The sequence below is a fragment of the Hemitrygon akajei genome, chromosome 13, assembly GCF_048418815.1.
Source record: "Hemitrygon akajei chromosome 13, sHemAka1.3, whole genome shotgun sequence".
Classification (NCBI taxonomy): Eukaryota; Metazoa; Chordata; class Chondrichthyes; order Myliobatiformes; family Dasyatidae; genus Hemitrygon; species Hemitrygon akajei.
In genome coordinates this window covers 106,414,880-106,442,518 of record NC_133136.1, presented here as the reverse complement: position 1 = coordinate 106,442,518, position 27,639 = coordinate 106,414,880, and the positions used below count along the sequence as shown (strand labels likewise).

At 40.5% G+C, this 27,639-nt stretch overlaps 1 protein-coding gene and 1 long non-coding RNA gene across 3 annotated transcripts in view; one reads left to right on the top strand and one right to left on the bottom strand.

Annotated features, from left to right (window-relative positions):
• cfap299 (cilia and flagella associated protein 299) overlaps positions 1-27,639 on the bottom strand; it is a 611,126-nt gene that overhangs the window by 34,301 nt on the left and 549,186 nt on the right. The window lies entirely within an intron of this gene.
• LOC140738110 (uncharacterized) overlaps positions 1-27,639 on the top strand; it is a 78,098-nt gene that overhangs the window by 33,820 nt on the left and 16,639 nt on the right. Inside the window, exon 2 of the long non-coding RNA XR_012101311.1 lies at positions 24,452-24,537. This is a non-coding gene — a long non-coding RNA (uncharacterized lncRNA). The remainder of the gene's footprint in view (positions 1-24,451; positions 24,538-27,639) is intronic.

Below are 27,639 nucleotides of genomic sequence, written 5' to 3'. Positions count from 1 at the left end.
ATATGCTTTTCTAAATAGCTCTATCAAGCATGTATTTGCCTTGGTTACATTTTTAAGCGTCTTATTAACATAATGTCGCATCTGTAAATACCGATAAAAATCTTGTTTTTCTAATAAATGTTTCTCTTTAAGCATTTCAAAACTGAACAGTGTTCCTTCTTTCATTATGTTGCAAAGAACTGTTATTCCTTTAGCTGTCTAGTCCTTAAATCTAGCACCCAATTTATTTGGTGTAAAATCAGAGTCATATACACACCATTTAAAAATTGCAATATCTCCCTCTAGATTATATTCTTTTATAGTGGTTTTCCATATTTTAAGAGTCAATTTCACCCATGGGTGAATAGTATTTATGTTCCTTTGCAGGTTGTTATCAGCCAAAATTGCTTGTATGGGGATGCGAAGTATCTGCTCCTCAATGTTTTTCCATTGAGCGTCATATGATGGGTTGCACCAACATATCACAGCTCTCAACTGTGCTGCAAAATAACAATCTCTAAGAGAAGGCAAGCCCCTTCCCCCCTTTTCCTTTGCTAATTGCAAAGTTTTGAGACAAACTCCAGGCCTTTTACCCTGCCAAATATACCTTGATAGCATCTTGTTCCATTCATTGAATTGATTTTGATTAATCTCTATTGGTAGGGTCTGAAAGAGATATAACAGTCTGGGCAGTATATTCATTTTAATAGACTCAATCCTTGGACTGAGACTGAAAAAACGAATCAGGCTCCATCTTGCCACGTCTTCCTTAATTTTTTTATATAGAGGCTTATAATTACATTCTGATAATTTTGCCAAATCTTTTAGCATAATGATGCCCAAATATTTGAAAGACTCTGTGTGGCATGCCCAGGGGTATCGACTTTCAATTTCTCTTGGTGGGCTATAGTAATATGAAAGTAATTGGGTTTTATCTATGTTGATCTTGTATCCTGATAATTGACCATATTGTTCAAAGGACTGCATCAAATTAGGTAAAGAGTATGTTGGTTGCCCTAGATAGATCAAAATGTCATCCGCATAACAAGCCAATTTATGCTCTGTCCCTTTAATAGTAATTCCCCTGATATCTTCATTTTGTCTGATGTATTGAACTAATGGTTCCAGATATAGCACAAAGAGTAGTGGTGACCATGCACAACCCTGTCTCGTGCCCCTTTCTAGGGTAAGACTATTTGATAAATATCCATTGATTTTAATCCTAGCAGTAGGATTATCATATATTGTCTGTATAGTTTTAATAATTGTGTCTTGGAAACCAGATCTATGTAAAACTCTGTAAAGAAAATTCCAATTAACCGAATCAAATGCTCTTTCAGCGTCCATGCTTATCACTATTGCTTTGATTTTATTTTTTTGTATATGATCCATAATGTGAAGTGTCCTTCGAATATTGTCTTGAGTCTGGCATTGTCGTATAAAACCTATCTGATCATTACGTATCAGTATGGGTAGAAACTGTTCCTAAAAATTTGATTGTGGGTTTTCAAGCTTCTGTGCCTCCTCCCCAGTGATAGTAATAAGAAGAGGGCATGACTGGATGATAAGGGTCCTTAATAATGGATGCCATCTTCTGGAGGCACCGACTTTTGAAGATGTTCTGGATAGTGGGAGGGTTGTGCCTACAAAGGAGGGAGCTGAGTCTACAACCTGCTACAGCCCCTTTCGATCCTGCACAGTGGACCCTTCAGACCAGCCAATCAGAAAGCACTCCACTGTACATCTGTAGAAATCTGCTAGAGTCTTTGATGAAATGATAAATCTCCTCAAACTCCTAATGAAATATAACTGCTGGAGTGACCTCTTCGTGATTGCATCAACGTGGGTGCTGGACAGATCCTCCGAGATGTTGCTCCCGAAACCTGAAGCTGTTCACCCTTTCCAACGCTGAGTCATCAATGAGGCTTGGTGTGTGTTCTCCCAACTTCTACGTCCAGAAGTCCACAATCAATTCCTTGTTCCTGCTGAGGTCAAGTGCAAGATTGCTGTTGCGACATGACTTAATCAGCTGATCTGTCTCACTCCTCTTCTCCAACTGGCAGCCAACGGAAATTTTGACAATAGTGGTGTCATCACCTAGTTTATAGATGGCATCTGAGCTGTGCCTAACTATGCAGTCATGAGTGCATGGAGCGAGTAGAGCAGTGAGCTATACAAACATCTTTAAGGTACACCTTAGCTGATTGTCAGCAAAGGTGATTTACTGATTAACACCGACTATTGACTCCTGTTGCAGTTGCAGGTGGAAATTGAGAAGTTCATTGAGAACACTGAGGGAATAATGGTGTTGAACGCTAAGCTGTAATCAGAGTCACAGCAAAGAAACAGGCTCTTCAGCTCACCTAGTCCATGCCAAGCTGTTATTCTGCCTAGTCCCTCAACTCACAGCTGGTTCACAGCCCTTCATATCTTCCCATCCATATACATATCTAAACCTCTCTTACAGTAAATATCGCAATGGAGCTTGCATCTATCACTAATGTTGGCCGCTTGTTCCAAACTTGTACCACTGTTTAAGTGAACAAGTTCCCACTCAGTTTCCTTAAATAGTCACCTTTCATTCTTAACTTATGATGTCTATTTCAAGTTTCCTCGGTGGAAAAAGCCTGTTGGCCTAATCGCAACCCTCAATTTTATCTACCTCTGTCAAATCTCCTCTCATTCTCCTGTGCTAGTCCTAACCTATTCAACCTTCCACTATAACTCAGGTCCTCAAGTCCTGGCAACATCCTTGTAGATTTTCTCTATACTCTTTCAATCTTATTGATATCTTTCTTGTATGTAGGTGACCAAAACTAAGTGGGCTACACCAGGCTTGTGCTGGTGTGGGTGTGGATTACTTCAAATTAGTCCTCACCAGTCTTATCCAAATTTAACATCTCCTGTACTTAGTACCTTGATTTATGAAGGACAATGTACCAAAAGCTCTCTTTATGATCCTATCTACTCACTGACACCACTTTCAAGGAATTATGGATCTGTATTCCCAGATCCCTCTGTTCTACTGCACTGCTCAAGGCCCAATAGTTCACTGTGAAAGCCCTATCTGGTTTGTCCTCCCAAAGTGCAACACCTCATACTTGTCTGCATTAAACTCCATCTGCCATTTTTCAGCCCATTTCTCCAGTCGGTCCCATTAAACATCGATAAGCAGTAGCATGGCATATACTGTATATTATAGTTGTCCAGCTATTGCAAACTAAGCAGGGAGCCAATCAGATTGGGTCTGCAGTTAACCTGTTATGCCATTAGGCAAATTGCAGTGCGAGCAGATCCTTACTCAGGCACAGTAAAACCAAAATTCAAAGTTCAAAATAAAATTTATTATCAGATTACAAGCATGTCACCACATACAGCCCTGAGATTCTTTTTCCTGCATGCATACTCTGCAAATCCATAGAACAGTAAATGTAAACAGGATCAATGAAAGAGCAAGAGTATAGAAGTCCTGAGGCTCTTGTAACTTCTACCTCATAGCAACAGCCAGTAAAGAGCATGGCCTGGCTGGTGAGGATCTTAGATGATGGATGCTGCTTTTCTACAAGGGTGTTTCATGTAGATATGCTCAATGGTTGGGAATGCTTTACTGGTGGAATCCTGGGCCAAACCCATTACATTTTGTAGGATTTTGGAGGCCTTGGGGCTCTCATGTCAGTCCGTAATACAGCCACTCAATACGCTTTCCACTACACATTTATACAAGTTATCAAGATTCGTGATGACATGCTGAATCTCCATAGACTCCTAAGAAAGCAGAGGTGCTGTTGTGCTTTCTTTGCAATTACATTCATATGAGGGGTCCAGGACAGGTTCTCTGAGATAGAGACACCCAGGAATTTAAAGTTATGGACTCTCTCCAGCTCTGATGAATACTGGCTCATGGACCTCTAGTTTCCCTCTCATGAAGTCTACAATCAGTTCCTTGATCTTGCTGACACTGAGTGAGAGATGACACCACTCAACCAAATTTTCAATCTCCCTCCTGTATGCTGATTCATCACCACCTTTGACACAGCCCACAACAGTGGTGTCATCAGCAAACTTGAATATAAACAGAAGAATTAGCAGAATTAGGCTATATGGCCATTGAGTCCGTTTAGCCATTTCATATTGGCTGATCCATCTCCCTCTCAAACCCATTCTCCTGTCTTCTCCCCATAAACTTACATGCCCTGACAAATCAAGAACCTATCAACTTCTGCCTTAAATGCACCCAGTGACCTGGCATCCACAGCCACCTGTGGCAACGAATTCCACAGCTTCACCACACTCCAGCTGAAGAATTCCTCCTCATCTCCGTTTTAAATGGATGTCCTTCTATTTTGAGGCTGTGCCCTCTGGCCCTAGACATCCCCCACCAAAGGAAATATCCTTTTCACATCCACTCTATCTAGGCCTGCCAACATTCGATAGGTTTTATTGAGATCCCCCCCCCCACCCCATTCTTCTAAGTTCCAGTGAGTACAGGCCCAGAGCTTCCAATCGCTGTTCATATGATAACCCTTTAATTCCCAGAACCATTCTTGTAAAACTCCTCTGAACCCTCCCAAATCTCAGAATATTTTTTTCTTAAATACTAGGCCCAAAGCTGCTCACAAACTCCAAGTGAAGCCTCACCAGTGCCTTACACAGACTCAGCATTATGTAATTGCTTATATATTCCAATCCTCGTGAAAGGAATGCTAACCATTGATTCAACCTACAAACGAACCTTTAGGGAATCCTACACAAGGAATCCCAAATCCTTTCATACCTTGGTTTTTTGAATTGTCTCCCCATTTAGAAAATAGCCTACGCCTATTCCTTCTACCAAAGTGCATGACCATACACCCCTTGACACAGTCTGCCAGCTCTTCGCCCATTCTCTTATCTATCTAAGTCCTTCTGCAGCCTTCTTGTTTCCACAACACTATCTGCCTCTCCACCTTTCATTGTATTGTCTGTAAACCTGGTCACAAAGCCATCAATTTCATCATCCAAATCATTGACTCATAATGTAAAAAGATGCAGTCCCAACACAGACCCTTATAGAACATCACCAGTCAGTGCAGTCAATCCGAAAAGGCTCCTTTATTCTCACTGCTTACCTCCTGCCAATCAGGTAGTGCATTATCCATGTTAGCATCTGACTTGTAATACCCTAGTCTTTTATCTTGTTTTGCAGCCTCATGTGTGGCACCTTGTCAAAGGCCTTCTGAAAATCCAAGTATGAAACATTCACTGATTTTCCTTTGTCTATCCTGCTTGTTACTTCTTCAAAGAATTCCAACAGATTTGTCAGGCAAGATTTTCCCTTAAAAGAACCATGCTGACTTTGGCTTATTTTGTTATGTGCCTCCAAGTACCCCAAAGCCACATTCTTAACAATTGACTCCAACATCTTCCCAACCACTGAGACCAAATTAACTAGTCTACAATTCCCTTTCTTCTGCCTCCCTCCTTTCTTGGAGTGACATTTGCAATTTTCCAGTTCTCTGGAACCATGCCAAAATCTATTGATTCTTGAAAGATCATTGCTAATGCCTCCACAATCTCTTCAGCTACCTCTTTTAGAACCCTGGGCTGTAATAAATCAGGTCCAGGCATCTTTAGTTTCCCAAGCACCTTCTCCCTAGTAATAGCAACTGCACTCACTTCTGCCCCCTGACACTCTTGAATTTCTGGCATACTATTAATGTCTTCCACAGTGAAGACTAATGCAAAATATTTACTAGTTCATTCCCCATTTCCTTTACTATCTCTCCAGTGTCATTTTCTGGTAGTCCAAAATCTACTCTTGCCTCTGTTTTACTCTTTATCTATCTGGAAAAACTTATGGTATCATATTTGATATTATTGGCTAGCTCACCATCATCATATCATCTTTTCCCTCTCATGATTTTTTTAGTTGACTTCTGTTGACTTTTTAAAAACAATCAAATCCTCTATCTTCCCACAGTTTTTATCTGTATTATATACCCTCTCCTTTGCTTTTATGTTGGCTTTGACTTCCCTAGTCAGTCACAGTTTTATCATCCCATCTTTAGAATACCTGCTTTTTTTTGGATGTATCTGTCCTGCACCTTCAGAATTGCTCTCAGAAACTCCAGCCATTGCTTCTCTGCCATCATCCCTGCTAACGTGCCATTCCAATCAACTTTGAAAGCTCCTCTCTCATGCCTCTGTGATTCCTTTTACATTACTACAATACTGATATATCTGACTTTAGCTTCTCCCTCTCAAATTGCAGGGTGATTGCTATCATATCATGATCACTGTTTCCCAAGGTTTCCATTACCTTAAGCCCTCTAATCATATCCGGTTCATTAAGCAACATCGAGTTCAGAATTGCTGATCCCCGAATGGGCTCAACCACAAGCTGCTCCAAAAAGCCATCTGGGAGACGTTCCAGAAATTCTCTCTCTTGGGATCCAGCATCAACTTGATTTTCCAAATCTATCTGCATATTGAAATCCCCTATGATGAACATAACATTGCATTTTTGTCATGCTTTTTCTGTGTCTTGCTGTAATTTGTAGACCACATTCTGGCTACTGTTCGGAGGCCTGTAAATATCTCCTACTAGGATCTTCTTACCCTTGCTGCTTCTAAACTATACCCACAAAGCTTTACATCTTCCGAACCCACATGCTCAAAGCACATCATCGCAGTAGATGTGCGTGTTACTGGATGACAATTTGTGAGGCAGCTCGCCTTGCTCTTTCTGGGCACAAGTATACTTGATGCCTTTTTGAAGCAGGTAGGAACCTCCAACACAGAAGTGAGAGGTTAAAGATGTCCTTGAAAACTCCTGATAGTTGGTCAGCACAGTACCTACTATTAGGTTCATTATTTTTGTCAATATTATAAGAAAGGTCATATCTCCAACCAACCGAATTCTGGATATAACTCTATTCATAGAGCCAACCTTTATTCCCAAAATCTGTTGAAACAGTGTATAAATATACTAGACTCATTGAAAATACAACCAGAGTTATTTTTTCATAAGGCCACCGAGTCAGTGGAATTTAATATAAATCAAGAATTGTGAGTCTAGTGTTATTGGAAAATTTGAGAAAAGATTGGTTAAGAACTGTTAAAATGGACAAATTGCAAATTACATAAATGCTCATGGTCTCTTTTTGTATATTTTATCTTAAGCATAACACATTCAGAATTTTCTTCCGGTCCAAATTATATTTGATGATACTATCATTTGTCATATCATTTATTTTCAGTAAGTCACCCTGGTGAACCAAAGACCTCATTTCTGTGCTGTTGTGTCTCTATGACTCGATGTTCTCTTCTCAGTAATATTTCCTAAAAGAAAATAATTTACAGAATTTAAAATGGTGATATGGGTAAATGAGGTTAAAACTTCAAGCACCACCTTTAAGTTCTCTCTTCAGCTGCAGATTCATGTAGTGAACTGATCTCTCTCTCTCTCTCTCTCTCTACTTATTCCAGCCTTTTGCATTTGCTTCACTTTATCCTCATATGGAAAGCAAGCTCCAAACTATGATGAAAATAACTAATTCTGTATGAAACAGAGAATATACATCTTTTACAATGTAGGATGTAATGAAAATATATCCCATATAATAAAAGCACACAGACTACTCAGCTTGTAAGAAATGAAAATTTAAATTTGAATTTATAAAACTTATATTGGTCGCGAGGTGATATTTCAGCTATATAAGACCTTAGTTAGATTCCACTTGGAGTACTGTGTTCATTTCTGGTCACCTTACTGCAGGAAGGATGTAGATACTATAGAAAGAGTGCAGAGGACATTTACAAGGATGTTGCCTGGATTGGAGAGCATGCCTTATGAGAATAGATTGTGTGAACTTGGCCTTTTTTCCTTGGGGCGACAGAAGATGAGAGGTGACCTGATAGAGGTGTATAAGATGCTGAGAGGCATTGATCGTGTGGATAGTCAGAGGCTTTTTCCCAGAGCTGAAATGGCTAACACGAGGAGATGTAGTTTTAAGGTGCTTGGAGGAAGGTACAAGGGGGATTTCAGAGGTAAGTTTTTCACACAGAGTGGTGGATGTGTGGAATGCACTGCCAGTGACAGTGGTAGTGGTGGATACAATAGGGCCTTTTAAGAGATCCTTAGATAGGTACATGGAGCTTAGTAAAATAGAGGGTGATGCGGTAATGAAATTCTAGGCAGCTTCTAAACTAGGTTACACGGTCGGTACAACATTGTGGGCCGAAGGGCCTGTAATGTGCTATAGATTTCTAAGTTCTATGTGTTCTATATATGAAAGAACTATAAATCACCATAAGACCACAAGCTATAGAAACAGAATTAGGTTATTTGGCCTATTGAGACTGCTCTGCCATTCAGTCACAGCTGATTTTTTGTTACTTTTCTCAACCCCATTTTCCCACTTTCTACATTTAAACCCTAACCCTAATCGCACATCAGCAACATTCATAAAACACCTATATGTATATCACTTTTCCAAAAATCAAAATACTGAAGCTGTGAGAAATCTGAAACTATCAGCTGTTCAGGTAGTGACTATGGAAGTTGCAGGTTGAGCAGGATATTTCTGTTTCTTTTCAAGCAAATCAACTGCACTGGGAGAGGTACACAACAAGCTGATCAGGGTGTTACCAGGGATGGAACATGTCAGTTTTGAGGAAAGAATGAGTATGATGAATTTATTTTCCACAGAGCTGATGGGTCACAAAATTATAAAGGGGCATCGATAGGGGAGGTCATAAGAAGCTTTTCCCCGTAACAGGATGTTTAAAACTAGAGTTAAGTGGTAAGTGGTTATTTATTTATTTATTGAGATATAGCACAGAATAAGCCTTCCCGTCCTTCCCGTAGTACCGCCCAGCAACCTCTGATTTAACCCTAGCTTAACCCCAGGACAATTTTCATTGACCAATTAACCTGCTAACTGGTACATCTTTGGACTGCTGGAGGAAACTGGAGCACCTGGAGGAAACCTACACAGTCACAGAGACAAATTCCAAACTCCTTACAGACAGTAGTGGGAATTGAACCCGGGTCACTGGTACTAAAAAGCACTGTGCCAACCATTGTGCAACCATACGACCCCAATACTGGTGTAGAAGGGATCTGAAGAAATTAATTTTTCATTCAGCGGTTGGTTGGAATCTGGAATGTATTACTGAGGGTGAGGAGGAAGGAGAGCCTGAAAACATTTGAGAAATATCTAAATGTGCACAAAAATGATCAACCATAGAAAGCTTTGAGTCAAGTTCTGCAAAATGGGTTTGGTATAGAAGGGTACTTGGTAGTTGGCTAAAGGGCTATTTTTCTAGTTGTATGACCCTTCCTACCATGACTCTAAATTCTAGTTCTGTCCTTGCATAAAGTGTTGATAAACAAACTTCTTTCCTTCAATTTAACAAAATGAAAAAAAAACGCAGCAGCTGCTGGCTTCAAATGCTGAATTGTGGCACAAAAGCCATCATGATTTACAATTTTATTTTCTGAATTACAAAATTAGATAACTATGTTTATACTGCTACACAATGTTTATAAAAGTTCATGACTATACTTACAGAAAGGATTAGTATATAAAACATAGATTTACAAAGAATAAACAGCAATTTTTATTGATTATTCCATATAACTTCCTATTGGAATCTTTCCCATATTTGATCTTTGTAAAAGTTTGGTATGGTTGTAAGTAAGCACCAAGCTTAACCAAGTTATATTCCAATACTGGGCTATTTTCATTTGAGAAAAGAGCAGTATTAAATTAGGCATATTCGTTGGTCTTTTACTGTTTTATTAATAAACAACAGTAACATTCAAAGCCTTCTTTTGATACAATTAAACAAATTTTCTGTACTTTTTTAGACTGGAAATTTACAGATAACTATTTCATATGCAATGTTAATACTAATGACGTGATGTTAGAAATAGAATATGGTTTCGGATGGCTTCTTGCATCATGTGACATCTCTGTAAAAGTTAGGAAGCTTCCACCTGCCACTGGTTAAGTCATGAAAAGGGTTATTAATGCCATAATGATGTTGGGAAGCAAAAGAGAATGATTTTCAACAGTGTTATGGAGTAACATGTCAAGCTACTGAAATCCTTGCAAAATGACTGTTGCTAGCTGTGGACTTAGCCTGACTGACTGCCAAAGATGACACTTAAACAGTCCAGTCCTATTACTATGTTACCATCAATATACTGACACAGCACCAAGTACTGGCTGAAGATCACAACATTATGGAACAAGCTATACTTAACATTCTGAAGCCATGTTTCTGATGTGTCAACAGAATAAAAAAAGTATATTGTGATTAAAAACTCCTCTAGCTTTTTACCATTAGATTTCAGGAATCATGATTGTTTGCTTCATAGCTCTACTAAAACTATCTTAAAAATTCCTCAGAGTAGATCAAGAATAATAATCCTCAACCACACCAAATCAGGAATATTAATACTGAAACTACCAATTTAGTCCACTGACCAGTTTCTCAGCCACCAATGGAGATGCAATCTAATAAGTAATAATCTTAAGCGCCTCTATTTCTGTAATCCGTGTTGCGTATCTACAAACAAAATAGTTCATGATATATTCCACTGCTCAGTTTTCAGCCACTTCTATTCAGTTGTTGCTGAGCTTTCTCATTGCTTCTCATGGTAAAAGCTTTAAAAAACACAAAAAGTTCAAATCAAATGCGGTGCACTTCTTTAAACATTGGTGGCATCCGTTGCTCTCGAGAAACCATGGATCTGTGCCTGGAGTTTCCAGAGCACAGGCCTGGGCAGGGTTGTATGGGAGACCAGCAGTTGCCCAAGCTGCAGGCCTTCCCCTCTCCACGCCACCGATGTTGTCCAAGGGAAGGGCACTAGGACCCATGCAGCTTGGCACCGGTGACGTCACAGAGCAATGTGTTGTTAAGTGCCTTGCTCAAGGACACAAACACGCTGCCTCAGCTGAGGCTTGAACCAGTGACCTTCAGGTTACTAGCTTGAGCCTTGTCCACTAGGCCATGCGCCAACACACTTTAAACATTATGATGTGTAAATGTCATCAATCTGCAATGTCATGACACTGTTTTGTGGTTTGTTTTTGATGTGTGAAACTTAAACCAGCTACTGCTTGAAAATAATCCCCTCGTGGAAGGGGATCATCAATATATCTAATAGGCTGCTCCATAGATTACCCATGTCATGCTCATGCATTGGTATCTCCAATGCTACTTGCGTGGCATTAGATGGGCTCATGGACCTTTCCTTGAGAGACCAGTCAGACTCTTTGAAAGGACTTTTCCTTCGAATATGACTCCAGGGTTTGGCTAGAAATATTAGTTATAGCACCCCCAGCTATACTTCCATTTTTAATAGGGATGACAATACTATTTCAGTTGAACATTGTGTTCCATTGTTGCTGAAGATAAAAACAGTGAACTTATGCAGCAAATGCCTCAAAGTACTTATGAAGTGAGATTACTGTTGTAGTTCTGGGATGCACTAATCCCACCCCACTTTACGCAGCAGTGAAAACTGCGAGCAATTTCAAACTCCTGGGAGTGTACATCTTGCACAACCTCTCATGGTCCCAGAACGCATCCTACACAGTCAAGAAAGCCCACCAATACCTCTGCTTTCTGAGGAGGGTGAGGAGAGCTGGACGATGAACATCAATATTCATGACCTCCTACAGGTGTGCAGTAGAGAGCATCCTAACCTGCTGCATGACTGCACGGTACCGAACCTGCACGGGCTCTACAGCGGGTAGTCTAAAAGCTCAACACATCACTAGCAACAGCTTAACCACCTTTAGGGACATATATACAGAAAGATGCTAGCAATATACTAAAGGATCTGAATCACCCTGCTCATGAATTGCTTGTCCCACACTCATCATGGAGAAGGCTATGTGGCACAAGCACCAGGGCCGCCAGACTCAAATAAAGTTACCGGTACTTACCCCAAGCAGTACAGATGATCAGCACCTTCTTCCACTAACCCACCCCACCACCACGACTTTATCATTTCCTGTCCGAGTCACCTTATGTACAGACATTTCTGTCATTACTTCATGTACATATAATTTATCTACATATATAAGCTATTGTTGGCCAGAAAGAAGTCTATAGATTAGTGAATTCGGTTGAGTCAAGGACCGTGGAAGCAGACAGACCAATTGTCTACGTTCTTGCCATATGCTCGAAGGAGTTGGAGACTGCCATTTTGTGAAATAGTTGTGTCCTCTGTTTTGTGAGCTAAAGTTGCTTGGCTTATCAGTGTTTTAAAGTAGAAACAATGATGCTTCAGGTAATCTGCTGAACTAGAGATAACTTCCAAACAAGGTGTTATTTGTGAGGAGCTCTTTGATATAATATAAAATGCAGGTTTGTGAATGTAGGGATTTGTGCCTGTGTCTGAGTGATTCAAGTTGTTTACTGAAGAGAAGAGCCATAAATTACCAGTTGTTACTTGTGGAAGAAGGGCAATAAATGGATGCTAGCTTGGAGCAGAACAAATAAGAAGGTGTTAAAGGTCAGTCATGTTACCTGTCACAAATAACACTGAAATGGAACATTTGAATTTATAAGGAATGAATATAAAAGCAGATAATTTGAGTGTGCAGGCAGTGATAATTCTCTCTTGAGACCCACCATCGTGGATGTGAAGTGCCCCACAATGTGGAGATTCAAAATGGTATTATGGGGAATACATGGACAGCAAAGGCTCCTTTTCACTGGTATTATCTTTTCTTTTCTTTGATTGTTCATGGAAGCTCAGGAAAATTTAGTAGGCATGCACTCAGGTATTTGGTTGTGTAAACTCAGAAATCGTTCTTTGAGACAATAAAGATACTCGTTGGTAATTACTGGTTTTCTCTGTGCCTCCCTGATCATAACTATTAAGGGGTAGATGCTTGTAACACTAGGTTATGTATTTACATTTATTGTGTTTTTTTATTATTGTGTCCTTTATCTTATTGTGATTTTTATCTGTTTCATTGGATTTAGATTAACTATTATTTTGTTTGCCTCTACAGTTGTGTACTGGAAGTGATATTAAACAACCTTGAAACTTGAAAAGTCATGCCAACCATTGCACAGTACTATAGAACAAATTACTAACTCATCTGTGTCAGTGACATTGGTTAATAGATAACTTAATACCAGGTTACCATGTCCTTTGCCTTTCTTCTAATAATGCCTTGGGATATTTTCTGTCTGCTCGACAGAAGACAGGGCTTTTGACATGAGCATATTATTTTTCTGTGCTGATCTAATGCATTAGTTTTATTCATTTACACAAGTCCTAGAGCAGGGCTTGAACAAATGACATGCTGTCTCAGAGGCAATGCCACTGCAACTGAGAAAGACTGTGTACAGGCCAAGTTCAAGGTGAATTTATTATCAAAGTACATATATATCACCATATACAGACCTGAGATTCATTTTCTTTTGGGCATTCTCAATAAATCTATAGAATAATAACCATAACAGAATCAATGAAAAACCACCAACTTTGGCATTCAGTGAGAGTGCAGAAGATAACAAACTGTAAATACAAAAAGTAAGTAAGTAAGTAAATAAATAAATAAATAAATAAGCAAAGTACTATCGAAAACATGAGTTGAAGGGTCCTTGAAAGTGAGTCCGTAGTTTGTGGGAACATTTCAATGACAGACATCCCACCTCTCCCAGAAGTTCTGGGAATCTCCCGCATATTGATAGTGGCACCCTGATGCCCACAAATTATATACAATATCCCGGAAGTCGATCTTTTTGAGAGGGAGAGGAAGAGTGAGAGGGAGCTTCCTGATTAGTCTCTCTTCGTGCTAAGTAGACCTATCAGTTTTCTCTGTGGGCGGGCTTTACAGTCAACCTCAAAAATAATGATGGTGTTGCTCGCTGCACTGTTTGCTACAGTGACTTTTCTATTGCCCATGGTGGGTTAAATGACTGTAAAAGACATGTTGAGGTGAGTTTAACTGGTGTCATTCGTTCATTAGCATAGCTAACATTATTTGAACTAGCTGGCTAGCTGCTAAGGAGCTACTCTACTGATGTTCTACATGATGAGACCAAACTCCCTGTAGACTTGCTTAAAGTTGTAATAGAATATAAAAATGACTCCATGATAATATAATATGTACATATTTTAATGTTACATTTTCTGCATATACCCAACTTGGTTTACAGATTAGACAAAATCACTAAACAAAGTATTACATACACCCTTGGAGGTTGACCGGGGGGGGGGGGGGGGGGGGGAGGGGATATGGGGGGGTGTGCACTACCTCCCTGAAATGAGTTTTTGCAGGGTGGGATGTCTGCAATGATGGGACAAGTGAGGATGAATGAAGTTATCCCATTTGGTTCAAGAGCTTGATGGTTGAAGGGTAGTAACTGTTCCTGAACTTGGTGGTGCGAGTCCTAAGGCTCCTGTACCTTCTTCTTGATGGCAGCTGTGAAAAAAGAGCACATCCTGGGTGGTGGGGGTCCCTGATTATGGATGCTGCTTTTCTACAAAAGATATGGTCAATGGTCGGGAGGGCTTTACCTATGATGCACTTGGCCATATCCACTACCTTTATTGGATTTTCTGATCCAGTGCATTGGTGTTTCCGTACCAGGCAATCAATATACTCTTCACTACATGTCTATAGAGCTTGTGGAAGTTTTAGATGTCTTGCTGAATGGCTGCAAACTCCTAAGGAAGTAGAGCACTGTCGTGCTTTCTTTGTAATTGCACCTACTGGGCCCTGGACAGGTCCTCCAAAATGATAACATCAAAGAATTTAAAGTTGATGACCCTCTCCACCTCTGATTCCCCAATGCGAAATACCTCATGGACCTCTGGTTTCCTTCTCCTGAAATCAACAATCAGCTCCTTGGACATTAAGTAAGAGGTTGTTGCTATGGCATCACTCAGACAGATTTCCAATCTTCAATATGCTGATTCATCACCACCTTTGATTCAACCTACACAGTGGAGATATCAGCAAACTTGAATATAGCATTGGAGCAGTACTTAGCCACACAATCTTAAGTGTAAAGCAAGTACAGCAGGGGGCTAAGCACACAGACTGTGGTGTACCTGTGCCAACAGAGATCGAAGATAAGATGCTTTTGCCAATCTGAACTGAGTGGGGCCTGCAAGTGTGGAAATTGAGGATCCAATTGCACAAGGAGCCAACGTTGAAGCCAACGTCTTGGAGTTTATTGAGGGAATGATGGTACTGAATACTGAGGTGTAGTCAACAAAGAGTATCCTGATATATGCATCATTATGCATAATATATGTATTCATGATGATACATTATGCATAATTTATGATGATGTTTGCACTGCCAGGCATCTCTGGATGCCTTGCAATGTCCCTGGAATGCAACATCGCACAACATGAACATTTTGTAACTAACTCACATTTTTGCAGTTCTCCGCTTCCTGAGCCACTGATAATTAGTTCAGACTTTATTTTAAAACATGAATGGTTCTTCACACTTTCAGTCTACACTAGTATCAATTTATTTTGTTGGAAGATTATACATTATCTTGTCCTAAAGCAGAAGAACAGTGCAAAAGGCATATGAGTTGTAACAAGGTAGTAGAGCAGCATAATTTTATGACCATTCCCACTGAATTGCATATTCCTTTTGGAAAGCCCCTATTAGAGTTTATTCTCTGTTGTAAAGTCATGGTAATTTAACAACAATATACAACCTAAGCACCTTCATTTACATTAAAAATTCTTTGCTGGGGCTGTATCAGAGCAGAACTGAATATGTTTAAGCTTCTGATACAGTTCAGCAAGGATGAAAGGCTAAAAGAAGCAGCAACGGAAAATTCTTCCTTTAAGTGCTTGTGGCAGGTGCTTGTCATGCATAACCATCCTGTTGGCTTATCTTAGCAGATCTATTCAAACCAGACATATGCTTCCATGTATTGGCAATGCAGACAACAATACTGACACTTTCCACTGATGTACTGCACTGGGGTCTACTTTGGGTGCTGGATGCTAATGTGTACCATTATACGGCCTGCTCTCCTTCAATAAGCAAAGTTGACATGGCCTCATATGTGAATTTGGCATGCCTCTGTCAGGCATTCTTCAGCAAAATTATTGTGGTAACAGCTGGCTTACATTAATGCTATAACTTTAAGCACATCATCTTTGTATTTAACTAGTGATTCTCTATGTGTGTGTCAAAGCAAACTTTTAGTGCAACTACTAAAATCAGTCATTAGGTATCAATTAAGCATCTTTTTCAGTAGTCTGCAAAAACCTAAATTTATATTTCATTAACCCCTTGAAATCCAAATGTTTAAAGTTTATTTCAATTTAAATGCTAGATTAGTTAATAAAATTTAATGAAAGGATTGGGGTTTTCTGCATGTGTGCCGCAATGACTTTTGCGTGAACATCTAAGTTTACAACACAGCTGGAGGCTATCCATTCCCTTTCACATTCTGCCAGAATATTAAAAACCAATCCTAATCAAAACCAACCTTTCTGCCCACTCTCTCGCCACAGGCTCTATATTCTTCCACTTCAAGGATATTTCATATACCCACTAAGATAGAACATTCTGTTCTCTGCTTAAGTCCTCCTCCCCCCCTTGTTGTTGAATTCTAAAATGATAACTGTCCCATCTCAATGAAAGGAAATTAATTTTCCCTGTTCACCCCATTAAAACTCAATTTACAATTTCATTTTAAATATTAGCTTCATCTTCTCTCTCTGTAGTTCCAACAGCTTGTTTCACCTTATAAATATAGTTTTCCAACCCTGGTGCTTGCTGTGAACCTACAATGTTTTAAGTCTATTGTATACAGTTTTACCTTCACTGTATTTCAGTAATTTGTTGAAATAAATCCTCCTTGATGTTCTTTTTATGTATTTCTGTAGAGACCTCCAGCAAGTATGGGCTAATGTCTGGTGCAGGTAATTGGGAGTAGGCAGATTAAATGGCATGACATGGACTAGATGGGCTGAAGGGCCTGTTCCTGTGCTGTACTTCTCTATGACTCTAATTCCACTCAATAAAAAATACACGTGTCATACATTTCTTCTTGAATGTTGTGATTGGGGTTGAAACGGGTCAGGGTCTTACAGTGTGTGTTGTTTTGCAAGCTTTAAGTGTAGGTACTGTTTGCTATTTAAATTACTGCTCAACATTTACCTTAGACAAACAAAAGATATAGACATACACAAGCCCCACCAGATTTTAAGATGACAAGGTCCTGTTTTTCAGATGTCAATACTCAAAGACCAGATTGGAATAGAATCAGGCGTAATGCAGAATGGAAACAGGGTCTTCAGTCCAACTCATCAATGCAGACCAAGATGTCCAGTTAAGTTAGTCCCTTTTGTCCATGTTTGCACTTATCCCATCTAAATATTTCCAATCAATTTCCAAATATCTTATAAATATTACGATAGATACCTCAACCACTTCCTGAAGCAGCCTGTTACAGATCTGCACCACCCCCTGCATGAAGTTACCCCTCAAATCTCTTCTAATTCTTTCCCCCTCTCCTTAACCTCTGCACTCCAGTTTTTGATTCTGTTTTCCTGGAGAAAAGGCTGTGTGGATTCACCTGTTCTATTGTTCTCACAATTTTATATACCTTTGCAAGTTCATCCCTCAGTATCCTAAACTCCTTAGAATAAAATCCTAGATTGCACAACCTCTCCCCAATAATCAGGTCCATGAGTCCTTGTAGCATTCCAGTAAATTTGTTCTGCACCCTTTCCAGCATAATGATGTCTTTCCTACAACAAGTTAATCAAAGCTGTACATGATATTCCCAGTGTGGCCTCAAAAATGTCTCATACAACTGCAACATCATGTCTCAGTTATTATGCTCAGTGCCCTGACTGATGAAAGCCACCTTCTTCACCACCCTGTCTAGCTGAGACGCCACTTTTAGAAGTGATGTACTACACACCTATTTCCCTCTGTTCTACAACTCTCCCAGGGCTGACCTATTAACTGTGATAGTTCTTTCTTAGTTTGACTTCCCAAAATTCAGTTCCTCAGCCCACTTAATTAGTTGATCATGATCTCCCTATAATTTTTGATATCCTTTTTTTTCTGTCTATGATACCACCTATTTTAGTGTCAGTTGCAAATTTACTAACCGTGCCTTTACATTCTCATCTATATAATTTCTACAAATGATGAATAACAATGGGCCCAGGACCATGTGGCACACCATTAGTCACAGGCCAAACAAGCAGTCTGGCTTGGTTTTGCTGTACTCCTTAAATATAGATACAACGTCAGCCCCCTTCCACTCTTATGGAACTTCACCCATGGGTGAAGATAACACAGATATCTCTGCAAGGGCCTCCACAACTTCTCACAAGCTTCACTCAAATTCCGTGGATGTATCAGGTGATTTATCTACTTTACTGAGCTTTAAGACTGCTAAGATTACTCTTTGATTACTAAGATTACTCTTTGGTAATTGTATACGATCCGAGGCATAACTCATTTTCATCAGTTCTTCAGCCTTCATGATCCTCTACACTTTAAAAACTGTTAAGGAATATTCATTAAGAATCTCATCCATTTCCTGGGAAATCACCCATAGACGACCATGTTGATTTTTAAGGGGACCTCTTATTCTTTCCCTAGTCATCTCTTTACTTTTAATATACAGTACCGTGCACAAGTCTTAGGCACACACACATATATATAGCTAGGGAGCTTAAGACTTTTGCCCAGTACTGTATTTGTCAACGTGGAGCGGAGAGTGTGTTTGTATTTCTTTTGGGAGCAAAGGATGTTGGGAATGGCAAGTGTGGAGCTCATGGGAGGGGTGTGGAACAGGTGGCAGAGAAGGAGTGTCAGGGGTTGAGGGTGGCATGTGTGCAGACACACCCAGTCCTGAGTCACCAAGCAAGGTGATTTGATTCCAAATTGAACAATTGGTTTATTGATCATTACAGAATGTCAGTCTGGTGCTTCCTGCTCCCTCCCCCCTCCATTCCCCTGTTCCAACCATGATTCCCCCCCTCCCTACCCCCTTCCCACTCTCAGTCCACAACGGAGACCCTTATCAGTATCAGGTTTATCATCACACACATATGTCATGAAACTTGTTTTTTTGTAGTATAATACATAAAATTACAACAGTATTGTGCAAAAGGCTTAGGCACCCTTGCTCTTTATATATATATATATATATATATATGTGCCTAAGTCTTTTGCAGAGTCACATAGCTGTAAAATCTCTTAGGTTTTCCCGTTAACCTTGCCTGCCAAATTCACCTCAAGCCTTGTTTTTGTCTCCTGATTTCCCTCATACATGTACTCCTACTGATTCCTTAAGGTTGTTATAGTAATGGGGATAAGCTCCCACTACCTATTAAATGCACCCTATGGTGTGCACCTCAAATAGCCTCTGACAACCAAATCCAGCTCCTAGCCTTCATGAACATGAGAAAATCTGCAGATGCTGAAAATCCAAGCAACTCACACAAAATGCTGGAGGAACTCAGCAGGCCAGGCAACGTCAATGGATAAAAGATCTTGGGCCGAAACATCAGCTGTACTTTTTTCCACAGATGCCGCTTGACCTGCTGTGTTCTTCCAGCATTTTGTGTGTGTTGCCTGGCCTTCACATGCGGCTTAGCTACTAAGCCCAGTGGAATTGCTTCTATTGATGGGAGAAGGGGTAAAGACAGATTACTCACGTCTTAAACCAGTTGATTCAGGCAGATGGGACTCATCAGCCATGGTTGGCAGCTCGTCTAGGAGGAGGAAAACTCTGATCTCAAACCTTTGCTGCTTGCGGCTATACCCACTCATGGGGAAGGCTTCAGGAGTGAACCCCAAGAAAAAATCTGGAGTTGGAGTCCCTAAGGCAGTCCTACATTCATTTGAATGGTGACTGGCAACTCCTGCGATGCATGCTGGGCCAAATTGTACTGGTCTCTGCCGATCATTTGGGTTCATCAGATGTATGGAGAGGGGGAGCTTGCTACATGGGCAACAGCTTGCTCTCCATATTGTACTGCTCAGGTGTGCATATCTAGACAGCAAAGATACAACAACCATTGTTTGACCTTGACCATTGGAGGCCCATGTGTACTCCTATACATCTTATACTCATCGAGGGATTCACTTGATCTCAACTGCTTAAATCTGATATACACCTCTTTGTTTTTCTTGAAGAGAGACTGAGTTTCTCTTAATAACTTAAGTTCCCTAAAGTTTCCAGCCTTGCCTTTCGCCCTAACAAAAACATACTCACCCCTGAATTATTGACATTGCACTTCTAAAAGCCTCCCACTCATTAAGACTTCCCTTAACCTAAGACACCCAAACTGACTGCAGCAATTTCCAACCTAAAGCTTCCAAAATTGGCCCTGTCCTAAGTTAAGATCTTAAGTTGTGGACCAGTCCTATTTTTATCCCTAACTATTTTACAGCTTAAAGTATTATGGTCACTAGTTGCAAAGTGCTTCCACTGATACTTCAGTCAGTTGCCCTAGATCCTTTCCAAAGGAGAGCTCCAGTGTTGTGTCCTCTCTAGTGGGTGCTCTAAAAATTGATTAAGGAGACTTTCTTGGGCATAGCTGACAGATTCCATTCTGCCCAAGCCCTTTGCAATATGGATGACCCAGTCAGTATTATGCTACTACTAATGTTACCCTATTATTCCTATAAATACTTGCAAACTCCGTACACATCACCTCCTCTAATTCCCACTGGCTAATGGGTTCCTGTAGTACAGTGCGATCAAAATGATCATTTCTTTGTGTCTAAGTTCACTGAGCCGCAGTATACCCTCTCTAAGCATTGTTGTTATGTTCTCCCTCAAGAACCACAAGAAGTCCGGGCATCACCTCCAGGAGGTCATCTCACTTGCAAAGTGGCAATTCCAGACTAACAGATAATCACAGAGGGATGCACACAACTGTGGCAGGGCTGGAATGCTTTTACCCCATACAAAACAATGTAAATGGCAATGAAGTTTCACTCCCAGATGAGCTCAATGCCTTTTATGTTCATCTTGACTAACAGAACATGGGGGCACCTTCACAAAACCCGCACAGCGTCCGTGACCCTGTGATCTCAGTCTTTGAGGCCGATGTGAGAGCATGCTTCAGCAGGCATCTGGTCCGGGCCAAGTACTGAATATCTGTGCTGACTAACAGGCTAGAGAGTTTTTGGACATCTTTAAACTTTTGCTTCAACAGTCTGTGCTACCCACATGCTTCAAACAGGCATAAATCTTACTAGTTCCCACGGTAAACTTCTTCACTGATTATTGAACAATACACTCACATCCACCATGACGAAGTGCTTTGAGAGTTTGATCATAAAGCGTATCAACTCCTGCCTGAGGAGAGATCTGGATCCACTCTAATTTGCCCACTATCACAATAGATCAGCAGCAGATGGCAGATGTCATTTCATTGCTTCTTCGCTCAACTCTGAAACACCTGGAGAATGAGGATGCATATGTCATGATGCAGCAGCAGTCAACACCATCAGTCCCTTGAAACTCATCACTAAGTTCCTAGGCATGGGCCTTGGTACCTCTCTGTGCAACTGGACCCTCGATTTCCTAAATGGCAGACCCCAGTTAGTCTGAATTGGCAACATCTCCTCATTCAACATCAGCACAGGACTGTAGCTTAGCCCCCTGCTCTAATTATTTTATACATATGGATACAACCTGGTCCATCCCAGGCAAGGTCTTCCCCATGATTGAGTATTTTTATATGGAGTGCAGCCACTAGAAACCAGCATTTAAAGTTAAAGACCCCCATCATCCAGGCCATGCCCTCTTCTTGCTACTATCATTGGGCATGAGGTACAGGAACCTTCAGGTCCCACACCACCAGATGCAGGAACAGTTATTACCTGAGAGCCCATCAGGCTTCCGATCTGGCATGGATAGTTTTATTCACCATTACTCTGAAGGAATTCTACAACCTACTGACTCGATTTCAAGGACTCTTTGCACTCATGTTCTCAGTATTAACTTCTTCCTAGGCACTGAGTTTAACTGGAAATCATCATTTATGAGCATGTAACATTGATCTAGTGGTTCAACATCATCTTGCTATTGACATACTGCTATTTATAAAGATTTGAACTGCATGATCCAAATCCATTCAAGGTTCATCTGTGAAATAGGAAGAAACTTAAGGCTTCAGCTTGATGACCTTGCATCGCAATCTTAACTCTGCAGATGCTGCCTGCTGATTATTTCTGGAATTTTAAGCTTTTATTTTGGGTTTCTAACATCTGTAGTATTGTATGTTGCTTTTGGACCATTCCAGTTCAATATTCCATGAGTCTCAAAAGTTGCTGGGATTATATTGCAAAATGTGCACATCTAGTACCCCCATAGGGAACAGGAGCAAATGATCTGTTATTCACAACCTACCTTAGAACTCACTGATAACAGGGATTGATGAAAGTAGAGAAGATTACTGATTTCAAAGGAAAGTTGGAAAGATGTTTGAGTGAAATAAACTTGCTGGACTATAGAATAAGTGAACATAACTGATTGAATTGCTCTACAGCGAGTCAAAATGAACTGATGAGCTTTCCTGGGCTGTAGGACTCCATAATTCTCTCTTGAAAATGCGAGAACATTTATTATAGGCATCTACATAACCATTGTTCTGTTATAGTTCAAAGATCAGTGTAAAAGAGGTTTATAAATAGAAATGTTCAGCATTTCTTGCTGATAAGTGTATATGCATATTTTCTTTCCTCATTTTCCACTTTCCCCTTCCACCCAGAATCTGCAACTTACTGTCTGTCATGCCACTGACACTTCTCTGGCAGTGTTCAAGGCTTCCTCCATCATGTCTGTAACTTCCTCTCAGTTTTCACATCTTGTCAGTCATGTAAGTCCCAGGTGGAGACCAAGAAATATCATTGCGCTCAGATGTAGAAGGATTCTTCATTGCTGTTTCTGTAACAATTTTGGCTTACCAGCCCTGAACTAAACCCCTGAACCTTGAGGACTGATTATCCATTCTTAGTTTGGCCTCTACCCTTTGACCTGTTTGTCAAGGGTGACGCTACCGAGAGCCAAAGCTCTGACTGCAGCTAACAGAACTCTTCAAGTCACTGAACCATGCAAACCTCCAAACCATGACAAGGTTGTGGTCCTCTTGGAAGAGAGTCTGCAAGTTCTACTACATTCCTCTTGCCCTTTCTAGCATCTTCTTTTACTCTGATCCTAATGCTTCCTTACTCTTCTCATTCCCCTTTGCTCATTCCCTTTTTACTTTCTCCCCAATAAGCAGATGACAAACTAAAGTTTAAAAAAAGACTTAGGAATTACTTGCGTAAGTGTAGCGCATATAAATAGTAAAAACCACATAAGCCGCATGATAAAGACAAAAAACAGAGCAGCAGTGAAATGATCCAAATTAGAGAAATGGCTAACGTGTAATCCAAGCAAATTGGATCAATTTGCCCGTAACACCAGGATGAGTGAAATAACCTTGAATTTGAAATGACTATAAACAGCCATGAGGAAATAGTCATCAACTTGAAAAGAATCAAATAACCAGGAATGCTAAAACCATGAATTAAACAAGCTGAGTTGAATCATGACACAAACAAAAATAAACAGGGAATATTGTAGTGGGTCTGTATTGGAGTAGGTTTCCAGTGTGGTTCCTGGTCATAAATCTATCATTGTGAATCTGTCAACAATTGTAGAAATTTCCTGTAGTGGGTGGGAAGGGCAAATACACCTGATTACATTTTAAATGGCTGAATGGATCAGTGAACAGCAAATGGGGTTCAGCTAAAACAGAGGGAACAAACAGCTTTAAGCTGTCAAGACAGACAAAGAGGAGTTAATCACGGCTCCATGAATAGCAGTGGAAAGAAATATGATCATGGCAATGTTCTGATTCACAGTGAGATATTAATTCATATTAAAGCTCACAAGAATTGTCATGATGGATGCAGAAAATTATCTCAAACATTGTAAATAGGACTAAGTTAGGCAGTCTCTGTTAAAAGACACAGACACCGCAATGTCTGTTTCATTCACCACTATCGTTCCTTATTTAAGCCATATGATAGCTTTCTGATGCCTGATAATTAACATGATCACTCTTGAGAGGCTGTTTATGATTGTAGAGGACTCAGAAATGTGAGTGCCCGGCATCAGTGAAAGTCAAGTGGCACCATTTTAATCTAACATACGTCTTCTAAAGATGAGCTACTATGCATGCTCAAACTGCTGCCCATTTGTGTCTGGATATCAATGTTCCAAGTGGCTTAAAGGGTTTCAGCTGATCCAACTAATTATTAGAATAATGCACACAAAATGCTGCAGGAACTCAGCAGATCAGGCAGCATCTATGGAAGACAGACAATGTTTTGGGCCAAGATCCTCATCAGATTTGCTAAGGTGCTAGACTAAGAGAATGACAATATTTCTGTGAAATGTAGATCTACTATTGCCTCTGAAAGTAATGTTTCTGATTCTGCTACAGAGTGTCCACCAAAACTCTGGAGAGACGCGAGACTGCAGATGCTGGAATCTCATCAACAAGGGAGGTGATAAATGGAACCAGATAAGGTCGGAATGATTGGCAGATGGTACCAGATGTGGCAGGGAATAGGAAGTTTAGTACAACACACACAAAATGCTGGTGGAACACAGCAGGCCAGGCAGCATCTATAAGCAGAAGCACTGTCGACGTTTCGGGCCAAGACACTTCGTCAGGACTAACTGAAAAGGAAGTTTAGTAGGTAGTTTTGTGACAGTGGGGAGGGAAGCAAAACTGGGTGATTTGGGGGCTGGGAAGGGAGAGGAAATTGGCAAATTTGGTTGAGAGAGTCAGATTGGATCAGGAGAGAGAATGGAACACAAGGAGTGTGGGTTACCTGAAATTGGACAGCACAAGTGCAAATAATGTGCCTGTACTAATCAAACTCACTCCGAAGCTCAGTCCTCTAGACGGAGAGTTGCTCACTGTTGTTTTCAAGGGAATCTGCAATATCACCCAATGAAAGTCAATAGCCTTCCACCAGTTAAGCTAGGCTAGTACTATGCTGGCCAGTAACTCAGACAAGATACATAGATGACAAGCCATGAAGGTAATACAAGGATGATGAAATTATGCTTTTTATGCAATGTGGAATGCTGAGATATACATTTAGTGTGCAATAAACATTTATTGTAACCCAGCGATGCTGTGCTGGTCAGCAATTGAGGGAAGGTACTTTACAGGAGGGTTGGTGAATAGAGAAGAAACCTTGGGATTAGTAGTGTTGTGCGTGGATGAGATGTTCACAGGCAGCCCAATCAGAGAAGATGTCTATGTTTCCTCCTCTTTTCCTTCTCTTCATCCTGAGGATCACTGCTCCTCAGCAGAAGGTGGAGTAGGATGAAGAAAAGAAGCTGCTGTATCCAAGAGCTGTGAGGTTATGTAGGTTTCATGAATCTTAACACCCATGTACTGGCAAGCTCTGAGCAACCAAACTCATGCACAGTTGTTTGTGCAAGCAGCGTAGTTTTAGAGTGGCAGCTGAGCTTTTGCGAGGTGTCCATAGATGCTTCTCACGCCATTCGGGGATGCTTTGATGATGGCTGAAATGCACGTGTCGCAGCAGACAGGTACCGATGCACAGAACCTGGCACTGAGCTACATGATTTGCTGATTATACATGTTTTCCAGCTGAGGAAATGTAATCACCCTTGGTTATGGTAGCGAAAAGATGATATGCAATATAATCCAGATAATTGGGGCACATCAGGACCAATATATTTTGGCCCATTTAAGTAGCTGCCCCAATTAGCCAAAACTTCATGGAAATAGTTATAAAGGTATTAAAAAAGACAAACTACAATTTAACCGAGTTGTAAGTTATGCATTTAAATGAAATAGAGAACATACGGAACAAATTATAACACTACCAGTACTACTGATGGTTGTCCGTCATGTCAGATGATGACAAGAAACCTGTGCAGGGGAGTTTTTAAAAGTAGAAAAGCCATTGCACTGGGACAGTTCCACTCTTTTGACTTTGGAAATCTGGGTCCGGAGGTATGAGTGGACAGCACAGCTTGGGTCTTTCCTGGTCGCAGTGGGTGACCGTGACCTCTTCTGTGCCTTATCATGCCCCTCACTGTCCAAACAATGCTGTAGAACCACCTTCCAGGCTGTTGGATCTCCCTGTAGATCTCATCCATCCACTCAGTCTGTCAGAGCTGTCTTTTGCATGCTAGGACAAGTATGTCCCTACCTCATCAGAGTATGAGACCCACCGGCTACCCTCATGCAGCTTAGCCCATCTGTTGAAGCGGTGTACCGGGGTGTGGCTGCTGTCACATGCAAACTTGCAGCCACAGGTGAGAGCTGAGTGTTGGGTGGGAACCAAACCTAATATTCCAAGTGATTGTGGATACCTTCAATTTCTTCATAATTCCTAACTTGTTGAATTAGTGAAATCATTTTGTTTACATTCCTGGCTGTTTCTGGCATCTCCGTGTCTCAATGCTTGAAACTGCAGTGAGCTAAACAGTTCTGAATTGTCTTACTGCTTATTTTTCACAAACTAGCAGTGACATAGATCACTGCTTTTTGAGCACAAACACGTACAACTGATGCTCTTTTAAAAACTGTTCACTCTAAGCATGGTGTAGCATCTAACAACCACACAAGCGCGTGCATCTGACTCTGGTCGGAAACTGCTCGGCAGAACAGTCCCAATTAAGCAGCATAGTGACCCAAATAAACAAAGGGAATCCTGACTAGTTTCTTGATTTGCTTTGGTTCTTTAAAAGTTGTCCCAAATAACTGGCTGCCCTGATTAATTGATGGCCCAATTAACTGGAATCCACCAAATGTGCAATTAATGGTAGCCAGAAGGATTGGCAAAATGGAATAGTAATGTGTGTTTTTCATCCATTGTTCTCTGATTAAAAGAGACTTGACTGTAATCAGTTCTCTTTGAGAAGAGAGCTTTGGTGACTTCCCTTACATAGCATAGAAGAGATTGCACATATCACCAATTCCAGTCCATCTGACACATAAAGTTAAAAAGGTATAGTCACCAGCATTGGAGTCTTTGCTCTGCTTGAAAATTATATTTATGAGTGTACCAATGGCAGATTACAGCAGTGTCAGCCCTAGAAACTGCTCATTTCCCCCTCTTGTTCCATCCTTATTCCCTTTTACAACATGCTAAATTGATGAATTGGTTCAGTATTGTTATATGTTCTAATTCCAATGAAAAACCTAATTTGCATTCAGTCCATACAGATCAATCCATTGCAATGGTGCACAGAGGTAGTACAAGGTAAAAACAATACAAGGGTGCAGAATAAAGTGTTTGGCCCGGGAGAAAGGCAGAAGGTTGGGGCTGAGAAGAAAGTTTCAGCCATGATGAAATAGTGGAGCAGACTTGATGGGCAAAATGGCCTAATTCCGCTCCTATATCTTATGGCCTTAAAGCACAGAAAGAGCAGTGCAGATAGACATTAAGGTACAAATTCGTAATGAGGTAGATTATGAGGTCAAGAATCCATTTTATCATTCTAAGGATCAAAGTTGTCTTCAAGCCTAATAGTTTTTTTACAGGCTTTATGATTTTCAGCCTGATTGGAGGGGGCAAAGAGAGAATGGCCACAATGGATGAGAACTTTGATTGTGTTGGCTACTCTATCAAGGCAGTG